At 44.0% G+C, this 11,705-nt stretch overlaps 1 non-coding gene across 1 annotated transcript; it reads left to right on the top strand.

Annotated features, from left to right (window-relative positions):
* Positions 1–296: 296 nt before the first annotated feature.
* On the top strand, positions 297–403 carry LOC132592091 (U6 spliceosomal RNA). Its single transcript, XR_009557534.1, has one exon. It is a non-coding gene; the product is annotated as a U6 spliceosomal RNA (small nuclear RNA).
* Positions 404–11,705: the final 11,302 nt, after the last annotated feature.

The following is an 11,705-nucleotide window of genomic DNA, read 5'->3' on the forward strand; positions in this document are numbered from 1 at the left end:
TTTTCCTTTTAGTTTCTTAACTATACGCTTACGTCCTGGTTACATGCCCTCTTGTTGCATTTTGTAATAGCCATCTACTAGTTTTCCCTTTTTCCCTTTTGTTTTTTTTTTCCTTGGTTTTTCTTTACTTAAATTTTACAATAATCTTTCCTATAAGTTATAAATTTTTCCCATTCTTTTTGGAACTTTTGTTGTTTTTGATCTCTGATTCTCCCCGTTAACCTCGCTAGCTCTGAATATTCTATCAACTTCTCTCTCCAGTCTTCTACCGTTGGCACTTCCGTTGTTCTCCACTTGTGCTCGCTTCGGCAGCACATATACTAAAATTGGAACGATACAGAGAAGATTAGCATGGCCCCTGCACTAGCTTTCCTTGTAACAAATCTGGAAGTGGGACACTCTTCAGGGATAGCACTGCATCTGCTTGGTGCGTCCTGGGAAATACTGCTGGTGAAGACATGTTTTAATTCTAAAAACTCTTAAACAATAACACATTACATTACACCACACGATATATTGCAAGAGGGGTTTTTTTTTTAATGCACTCCTTACAATAAACACTAGAAAATCTCATTATCTCAGACATTGCATTTTCGGCAAAAAGCGTGGCAGTAAATAAATCATATAAGCTTTAATGGCAAATGCTGGATTCCTGTAAAACTCCCAACAACTGGTGTGTGAGAATCGATGAAGTTCATTTACATGACCCATGCTATCAAAGCAGATGTCCAGTGAATCATGCCAAGGCTCATTTTATGCTCTCCTGCAATTCTATCCATTCATATTAACCCCAGCTCCCTGATCTTAGGCACACTGCATGAAAGTAAAACACATCGATTACGGTGGAAGTTGCTTTTGCATTGTGTGCTTAGAAACAGGATGTCAAGAGAATGAAGTGTGTGCAAAGTCAAGAACAGAAATGTAAAGTGTGTGCACGGTTCCATCTCTGGTAATGCACGACACAAGTGGCACACATAGTGGCCACCATCCAGAGCACATCTATATGTGCTTGCGTCCCACTGAAATCAATTTGGAATAAAACACACATAAGTGGATGTGAGCATGTAAAAAATAAAAGGTAAAGGGCCCCTGGGGGCAGTTAAGTTCAGTCAAAGGCGACTATGGGGTTGTGGCGCTCATCTCGCTTTCAGACCAAGGGAGCCAGCATTTGCCCAACAACCTGCTTTCCGGGTCATGTGGCCAGCATGACTAAATTGCTTCTGGCACAACGAGACACTGTGACAAAAACCAGAGTGCACAGAAATGCCGTTTATCTTCCCACCAGAGTGGTACCTATTTATCTACATGCACTGGCGTGCTTTCGAACTGCTAGGTTGGCAGGAGTTGGGACAGAGCAATGGGAGCTCACCCGGTCATGGGGATTTGAACTGCTGAACTTCTGATCAGCAAGCTCAAGAGGCTCAGTGGTTTAGACCACAGCACCACCCGCACTGGGGGCAGATCACAGCTCAGGGCAAGCTGATGCTTTGCATGTTGAATGCCTAAGGTTCAAGCTCAGGTAAATTCTGTAGAACCTCAGGCTGAATGTGGCCCTCCAGTTTTCTCTATCTGGCCCTATGGATCTTCCCCCAGGCTACACTCCCTCCTCAGTCCACATCCTTCACTGGTCCTGCTCTTTTGCCTGGATTTAATGTGTCTTTGAACGGTGATCATGCCTCTTGCTTACCTAGATGGATAGTGGAGAAATGCGGGTGTTTGTAGAAACTTCTGGAATGTACCTTACTGTACAACTTCAGTCACTGCTGTTGTTATTTGAATGATTTATATACTGCCTACTATCCCTGTCAGAGGTTCTTGCGGCTACTCTTGAGTAACAATGCTCCACACCTGCTTGTCTTTAAGGCAGGGGTCAGCAAACTTCTTCAGCAGGGGGCCGGTCCACTGTCCCTCAGACCTTGTGGGGGGCCAGACTATATTTTGGAAAAAATATGAACAAATCCCTATGCCCCAAAAATAACCCTCCCATTTTAAATAGGACACATTCTACTCATGTAAAGGCACCAGGCAGGCCTCACAAATAACCCAGAGATGCATTTTAAATAAAAGGACACATTCTACTCATGTAAAAACATGCTGACCGTCCGTGGGCCAGATTTAGAAGGCAATTGGGCCGCATCCGGTCCCCGGGCCTTAGTTTGGGAACCCCTGCTTTAAGGTGTCTTTTATTGTGCATTCTATTTACAGTGCAAAGAGTGTGGAAAACATGTCTGTTTAGTTTGAGTCAGAACCTCGCAATGGCTTCTTTCTGTTTTGCACCCAACATAACAGCTTGAGAACCCCAAAGCACCTCCCTCTCGTCCTATGGGGGGGGGGCGTCCTTCTGACTGCTCTCCCATCATTTCCTCCCCAGCTGCCTCCCTCTCTACTCGGTGTTGAGGCTCTTTGACGCTGCTAGAGCCTTGTCCCTCCCTCTCTGCTTCCTGCTTCCTGCCTCCTGACTCCTGTAATCTGATCCGCTACTGGACTTACTGCTCTGAGAGGAACTCGACCTGATTGGGGGGGGGCTGTTCCCTATAAGCCCTCCCCCTTACAATCCCCAAATGGCTTCTATTGTCCTTCCCTGCCCTCTGGCTCTGCTCACCACTAGCACACATCCCTTGGAAGGTTGCCCCAAAGGGTATGTGGTTCACACCACCTTTTTGCCAGCTGAAGTTCCTCCAGGTTCTTAGATCGCATGAATAAGCTAAATGGAGTTAGGAGCTTATGACACCCCTGCCAAGTCCCTCCCCTGCCACTCCCCCAGAACACCCATTTATTCAGGGATTAACCCCAGAATAAGATCCACTAGTCTTGGCTTAGTTGACTGAAGCCATATTCCTCTCAAAGGGCTTCCATTCACAGAGTTCCCTGAGATGAGGTACTGACTGTTAAACCACTCTCAATTATGGTGAGGTGACTAGGGAGCTCCTAACAATTCACAGCACCCTTAACAAACTACAGCTCTGTGTGGAAAACTATGGCTCTGCTATGATATTGCTTTAAGTGTACAGTGCAAATGGGGCCTAAGGCTAACCTTTGCTTAAGCTTTCTGCAAGCAAATTGGAATGAATGCTCAATAAACATGTCATCTGAAGCAACCCCTCAGTTGGCTCCTGGTTTCACATTATCCCTGCCTTCAGTAGCTGTCCACCTCTACAGCTAGTTTTATTCTCTTGCTCACAGAACGATTCTTTCTTTTCCTTTCCCCCCTTTTCTTTTAAAACAGTACAATGGCCAAGGAAGCAACACTTGTAAAGACACGGGGGGGGGGATATGTCAGAATGGAGACCTGGGCTGAAGACAAACTAGGAGCCGGGGGATTGGTTTCCTTCACACTGGCGCTGAGATTTGCTAGCATTGCGCCATGTGAAGTGAACTGCTATCGTTTTATATAGAGACATGGAAAGGACAGAAATGTCATCCCTCAATGAGCCCAGGGCCACAGGGGGGATTTGTTTGACGTTGCGTTTCGGATGTTTCAGCCTCAAAAGGCTTTGCCGGTGCAACATTCCATTTGTTCAAGACAAAGCAAAGCTTCTTGAGAAGATGTCTGTGAAAAGAGCAAAGGGAAAACGAATGTTTTCCCCCTCCCAACCCCGCCAGATGGCCATTCATTTAAAGAGACGCTTTTGAGAATGATTTATATTAAGCTTGCTGACCACATAAGGGTTGATTCAGACTAGCAGAAAATTATAACTCCATCCCAAACATGTCAATCTATATACGCCATTAATCTTTTGCCCAGATATTGTCCAAGGCCAACTAGCAGGAAGATGCTTCTATGTTAGAGAGTGGCTCTTGGAAACTCTCCCAGCCCTTATGGAACAGAGGAAGATGGAGTCTCTCACCTGTCCATCATCTGACATACCAACAAGATCAGGTGACCATCCCTCCCAATGGGTTTTGCAGAGCTCTCTGCAAAGCATTCCACATGGTAGCTGTTTGCAAGGGGCTGCTTGAGACCCGACAATCAGCTGATTGTTGGGCCTTGTGATCAGCCAGACTGCTGGTTGATGGTGCCTACAAAGCCTTTTGCAGATGAGTCTTTTTTTTTTATCTGCCCCACATCTGATGTCATATATGATGTTAGGTGTAGAGCAGATGAGCATATTTTGGTTGAAATGGCCTTGCAAGCCAAATGGGGGTGTTTGATGGGCTTAATTAGCCCCACATGCTGGGATGGGAGGTGGGGGTCCCCTCTCTGTTCTATACTGACTGGCAGCAGCTGTCCAGGATATCAGACAGGAGAATTTTTCCAGCTCTACACCTGAAGATGTTGGGGGGTTGAAATAGGGATGGCTGCATGCAAGACAGATGCTCTATCTCTGAGCAGCATAATAGCTCAGTGGACTAGATGAAGTTTTCACACTAAACATAATTTCAGGGCTGCCAGTCTTTAGCAGATTTTTTTTTAAAGAGTTAAGTCTCTTTCTTTTTAACAAATTCATCTATTAATCCTACTGATTAAAATCAATATTCCAGTAACTCAGAACACATGAAATTATTGGGCTATGTAATGATGATAACAGTTTCTTGAGTACCCAATAACGTGAGAGGCAAATCATTCATTGTTTGCAGAATGACCTGTTCGGGCCTGATCCTGTGCAGGGATTGAAAAACAAGGGTTCAAATCACAAATACACAATGGCGTGCAGTTTGCTGTTCCTGAACAATATCTGCCGGATAAGCATCTGCACTCTCTCCTGAAATTAATTATATCCCGCCCAGGCAAATCCTACACATTTTATTTTTTGCATTTGTGACTTAGTTTGCATATTTTTTTAAAAAAAATGGCATGAAAATCTGACAACTTCCCTCCCCCACCAACACATTATGTGCAAAGTGGGGGAAAGGGAGAGGGATACCAACAGAAATCTCTTTTATCACTGCTTGCCTTTCATCTCTATTCCATATGTTTCCCAGGGCCTGCCTTTGCGTTCCAGCAGTGGTGCTGAATTTTAATGATAGAAAAGGTTTGGCCACAGCCCAGCACTTTTGGGTAATAGGATTAGTTACATAAATGCTTGTCCACAAGCTCCGTGAGTACTGCAGAAACTAGTCCTGCCATCTCTGGCCCTGACAGACATGTTCTCTGCATTTTTAGCAAGGCAAGAAAGTGTTCTGGCTGCCGGTGCGGGAAGTGTTTCATACTGGCAGGGTGTTGTAACTATGACATAGCGAATTGAGAGGCAGGGAGCACCGGATTTTGGCCTTGCACAGGGGGCCGCTGAATTTTAAAAGATGAAAGCCTACCCCTGAACAGGCTGAAAGGGGAGGAGAGAGAAGTTTTTTTTCCCATTTGGCAAGCTGACACTTTAGTGTGATACTGAATTCTACCCAGTGTGATTTTCACCCCTCCAAGACTTTCATATTCCTCATCTGATCAGTTCTATTACTTTTCCATTATGTTCATTTATTAATACAGTTTGGCTTTTATCTTTATCACTTTATCTTTCTCAAAGCTTATTTTGCTTTCCTTACTTAGCTTGTTGGATTGTGGAGTTCTTGCAAGGAGACCTGATTTAGCACAAAGCTCTGCAACTTTTGGGAATGTTCAGGGAGGCAGGAAAGGATATATTGTTTAACGATATCCTTCCTAACTTGTGTTAGAAAGTTATATATCTTAGCAGAGTTTAGACATTTCCCTTTAAACGCACAGCGGTTTGCTTGTTGCAGGCTCGTCTGAGCCTCTCTCTATAAGATTCCTGGTAAGATCCCTTCTTGTCCCTCTTAAAAAGAATAGACATGACAATCTTATTAAAGTCTATATAAAAGTAATTTACTCACATTCATTCAGTTCACAGCTGGATCCCTGAAGGCAGACTTAGGTTACAAAAGTATATAGTATAAACATGTGGAACTATCCCATAAGGGAGTTAGTCCCAACACATAGTGTTAACACGTAGAAAAACAAAATGGAGAAGAAGGAGCAAAAGAGGAACATATGCTCCCCTACCCAGATTAGGCCACACCCACATCTAGTCACATGCAGAGGAAGTTTGTCCCAGCTCAGGAGGAAACAGGAAGTTTTCTCCTGGCTGGTACAAAGCACGTCCATTCTAGGAACGTTGTATTTGACTGCTATGTGTTGCACATCCCACACAACTGAAACAGACTACCTTAGAAGATGGTGGGCTCTCTTTTATTGGAGAGTGTTAAACAGAGTTTGAATGGCCACCTGTCAAGGATTCTTTAGCTCCAATCCCTGCATTGCAAGGGGTTGGTCTTAGATAATCCTCAGGATCCCTTCCAAGCATACAATTCCATGCTTGTGTGAAAGGCACTTACAAGGCCCATTCAAACCTTTGTGCTGAAGAAGTGAAGATTTACACACTCTGTAACAAGGTGTGGGTTCCCCCTCCCCTGGATAGTCAACTGATGTCCACTTTAATGGTGGCCCCAGTGAGTAGCAATTTCACAAAGGTGGTAGCAATTTCACTGTGGTGGTCATTTTTATTTTCCTAAAAAGCATCAAAACAAAATGGCAGCCACCATCTTGTTTCAACTCCTTTTCTTTTCCTTCTGAAACAAATCCTTCCCCTCCAAAACACACACATAAAAAAGGATTGCTCTAAACTGCTCACTTTGAGGTAAGGGAAATGATTTTGATTCCATCCCCCAGTCATTTCCAGCCAGCTCTGTATATAGCCTCTTGCAATAATATTGTATTTAAATATTTAGGCTGTGAGGTAGTGTGAGGGAAATAGGACATGAAGTGCCAAGGCCAGAACTTTTAAGAGTCTGCTGAAGGTGCAAGATGTATTTAGCCCCCCCCCCCCTTTCCTTGCAGCAAATTCCAGTGGCCCAGTTTTGTCGCAGGAGCTTAGGTGTAGCAGCAACAGGTGTTGAGAAAATTGTGTAGAGGGGAACTGCTGACTTCTGCTCTTTGTGGCTTTTACTCTTGAAACTGCGCTCTGGGTTAAAATATGCAACTCTACCAGAAAGCCACAGGAGGAGCTTTGAAAGCAGATGGCACAGAGACATTCCTTCGGTTTAACGATTGACGACTGACACACAGGTTGTGGTCTCCAAAGAATCATAAGGTGATCAATTTTTCTTTCATTACATTGCAGTGTTGCTACTAAATTTCACCTACAGAGAAATGTCATAACAGATTTTGAGGTTCCTGCTTGGATGAAACTTCGGAGGAATTTTGAGGAAGGCAAAAGTAGCACCAAGAAGATTTTGAAAATTTCACATCTGTATCAGGGACACACAAGTAATGCAAATGGGTAATGCTCATAGCTGCCAAGTCTCCCATATTCCCTGGGAAACCCCCGTTTTTCCAGCTGTTCCCAGCCAAAAAAACGATTTTTTTTGTTTTTCTCCGGTTTATTCTGGCGCGGTGGCCATTTTGGAACTGGGCGGAGCATGCTCAGAAGCAACTTTTGATGCTGCTCTGCCCAGTTCCAAAATGGCTGCAGCGCAACTTCTGGTGCGGCGGCCATTTTGGAACTGGGCAGAGCAGCATCAAAAGTCACTTCTGAGCATGCTCCGCCCAGTTCCAAAATGGTGGCAGTGCTACTTCCGGTCTGCTACTTCCTGTCCGATCCCTTATTTTTCAGGCTGGAACTTGGCAGGTATGGTAATGCTGTAGGTGTAAATGTTGCTGACTTCCTTTTTTTTTTTTTTTTGCTGACTTCCTTACTACTGGTTGCCATAAGAACAAATGAGTCACACCATTGATCCTTCTAACAGTAGTCTCTGAAGCAGTCTTCTCCATGCTGTGGCTGATGGGATTTATAGCTGAAAGCATCTGCAAGAAATGCTTTCTCCAATTGGAGAAAGATGCTCTACGGGCACTAGCAGCAACTCTTCAGGGTATTGTGACAAAGGTCTTCTATAGCCCTACCTAGGCCTTACCCACCAACCTATATTGACTTCTTGTCATGGCTTCCTTCATGAATTGCTGAGATTTCAACTTGAAATTTCTGATCCCTCACCCTATTGCAGAATTAAAAATAGTTAAACTGCTTCTTTGGGGAATAAGGCCTAAATAGTTTAAGTCTGCAGTGTTGGTAGGCACCTAGAGATGCTGGCGGTTGAACCTGAGATATCCTGCATGCAAAGTATGGACTCTACTGCTAAGCTACTGCCTTGCCGCTAACGTCCTGTTAAGGGTCTACTGTGCCATTAGCTCAGGGACTCTTGCAGGAGGCAGGTTGTCCCTCAGGAGGAAGAGAAATCAGACTCTTTGGATGAATCTCTAATGCAGGGCTGCTCATAACCAACATATATTTGGGAGTACAATTTTCAGATGATTAAAACTAGAATTCATTATACCTATCAATAACCTTTTAGCTATCACCTACCTGACTTCTTTCTTACAACCAGTTGGGGTGTGTGTGTGTGTGTGTGTGTGTGTGTGTGTGTGTGTGAGAGAGAGAGAGAGAGAGAGAGAGAGAGAGAGAGAGAGAGAGAGAGAGAGAGAGACTCTGGCTCCACCTACTGGTGGCCTCCCTGTTTTCTGCCCTGCCTTTCCCAATAGGCGCCAGCCACCACCACTACTGCTGTCAGTTCAATATATGAAGATGACTGTCTCATGTACCTACAGGGCCGCTTCTCCCGGTATGACCCACAGAGGACATTAAGGTCCACAAATAATAACATATTGGAGATCCCGAGTCACAAGGTGGTTAGGCTGGCCTCGACCAGGACCAGGGCCTTCTCAGTACTGGCCCCGACCTGGTGGAACGCTCTGTCCCAGGAGACTAGGGCCCTGTGGGATTTGTCATCTTTTCGTGGGGCCTGCAAGACAGAGCTGTTCTGTTTGGCCTTCGGACTGACGCAGTCTGACCCCACGGTTACCCTCCCCTAAGGTTTTATTTCATAATGGTTTTATCTTATTCATAGATTTTTAATTTTAACATTGAATTTTAACATTGTATTAATCTGCATTTTAACTGAATTGTTTCTTTTATACTTGTGTTGATATTATTTGTTGCTAGCCGCCCTGAGTCCGGTCTTGACTGGGAAGGGCGGGGTATAAATAAAATATTATTATTATTATTATTATTATTATTATTATTATCATCATCATCATCTTGTGTTGCTGCATTGGCTCTAAGGACCAGCATCACATTACGTCAATGATGTGTTTTCGCGATGAAATTCTATCCCATCCAAATCGCTAGTTTTTAACCTTCAGGGTAGTATTTGATGCAGCTCAAGTTGGAATTCCATAATTGTTTCCAATAGGAGAGAGAAGCAGGAAATGGTTTGGCAGAGTGTTTATTTGCACTTACAGAAATTGAAGAAAGAGAATTGAATTAGATATTACAATAGATTCCTGATACTCTAGTAATGGTGGAGTGGATTATAAACATGTGAGCGTCACTTTTGTGACATATGCTCAAGCAACTTCCAACAAGCCAAATAAGAACAGAAAAAAGTTAGTTACAGGTAGGTAGCCATGTTGGTCTGCTGTAGTCGAAACAAAATAAAACAATTCCTTCCAGTAGCACCTTAGAGACCAACTAAGTTTGTCATAGGTATGAGCTTTCGTGTGCATGCACACTTCTTCAGATACACTGAAACAGAAGTCACCAGACCCTATGTATAGTCAGAGGGTGGGGAGGGGTATTACTCAGAAGGGTGGTGGGAATGGGTGATTGGCTGATAGGAGTGGTAAACCTGTTGATGACTATTAACGACTTCAGTTGGTCTTACAGGAAAAAGCAAGGGGTGAGATGGCTAAAAAAAGCTATTACGGCAAAAATGACAGAGGTGGATGAAATTATGCACAGTACTAGGGAGAATGTTTTCCCTAGGAACATAGTAATATTCTGCGTGATCAGGCCAGTGGCCCATCCAGCATCTTGTTCTCACCATGAGGGGATGCAGGTGGCGCTGTGGTCTAAACTGTCAGCATTAAGCCGTCCCGGGGGCCAGTGGCTAAACTTGGTCCCACAGGCCAAATATGTGATTGCTCTCACAAATGTGAAGAACAACACACACAAGTCAGTAAATAAGGCTAAACTGCTTTATTTACATATAAACAGATGGGAGCTCTACATTATGGCTCCCTCTCTCTGGCATCACAGCCAGTAAAGAGAAAGAACAAAGGAAACAACAATCCCACTTAGGAACAACAGTAAGACAAACATCCTGTCTACATCACATCCACTCTGTGGGAACAAAACACATACAGTTATATGATGCACAACAATCCTATGACTGCAGACGGGGAATGAATCTCCCAACATAAACCACTGAGCCTCTTGGGCTTGCCAATCAGAAGGTCAGCTGTTCGAATCTGTGTGGTGGGGTGAGCTCCTGTTGCTTTGTCCCTGCTTCTGCCAACCTAGCAATTCGAAAGCATACCAGTGCAAGTATATAAATAGGTACGGCTGTGACAGGAATGAAACTGGCATTTCTGTGCGTTCTGGCACATGTCACGGTGTCCCATTGTTCCAGAAGTGGTTTAGTAATGCTGGCCACAAACTGTGTGGACAAACTTTCAGGCTCTCTCGGCCTGAAATGCGAGATGAGCGCCGTACCCCATAGTCAGGACTAGACTTAGCCATCCAGGGGTCCTTTACCTTTACCTCTCACCATGACCAACCAAAAGAATATAGGAAGCCAGCAAGCAGCACTCTCCCCTCCTGCTGTTTCCAGCAGCCAGTATTCAGAAGCACATTGCCTCTGTCTAGAACGCAGGACTAAAACCCAAAGTTATCCAGGGAAACTGAATACAGTCATACCTTGGTTTAAGTACGCCTCAGTTTGAGTATTTTCAGTTTAAGTACTCCGCGGACCTGTCTGGAATGGATTAATCCACTTTCTGTTACTTTCAATGGGAAAGTTCGCTTCAAGTTAAGTACACTTCAGGTTAAGTACGGACTTCCGGAACCAATTACACTCATACTTCGGGTTAAGTACGCTTCAGGTTGAATACTCCGCAGACCCGTCTGGAACAGATTAATCCACTTTCCATTACTTTCAATGGGAAAGTTCGCTTCAGGTTAAGTACGCTTCAGGTTAAGTACAGACTTCTGGAACCAATTGTGTTTGTAAACCGAGGTACCACTGTATTGGAAGATTCAGGACAGACAAAAGAAATTACATCTTCCCATAGTTCAACGATGTGATTGACCATCACAAGATGTAATGATGGCTTCCAGTTTGGATGGCTTTAAAGGGGGTTTAGATAGCTATATGTAGGATAAAGCTATCAATGGCTACTGGTCATGCTGGCTGTGTACTATCAGTATCAAGTAACCCCAACCAACCAGGAAAGCAACTCTCTTTCTTCTCTCCACTTCTTGCATAAGGATGCCATGAAACTATCCCAAGCCATCCTTGTGAATATGAAGTAACTGTAAGTAAAGAGCCCTTTTTTTTTGCTTTAGTAATCAGATTCCTGTATAATTTATTTTGCCTTTTTAAGCAATGCTAGCGATGTGTGAAAACGAGACAGAATGGATAGGGTGCTGGCAGCTCCAGGCAGCTCCAGCTTCCAAGTTTTTAAAATCTGATACACACACACACACACACACACACACACACTGTAAGCCAACCAATTTCTATTTTTAAAGCCTACATTATGATGAAGCAGATGTGGGAAGAAAGAAAGCATCCATTTCCATTCTGACCCATGTTCGTCACACGCAGCCTTGTTTCCGTACTGCTGCAGTTCAGCTTCCAACAGAACTGTGTTGTTCCTCTCACTGCCCGCTGTGGTGGGATTTTATGTAATCAGTTAC

This window comes from Zootoca vivipara, chromosome 4 (genome assembly GCF_963506605.1).
Source record: "Zootoca vivipara chromosome 4, rZooViv1.1, whole genome shotgun sequence".
Lineage (NCBI taxonomy): Eukaryota > Metazoa > Chordata > Lepidosauria > Squamata > Lacertidae > Zootoca > Zootoca vivipara.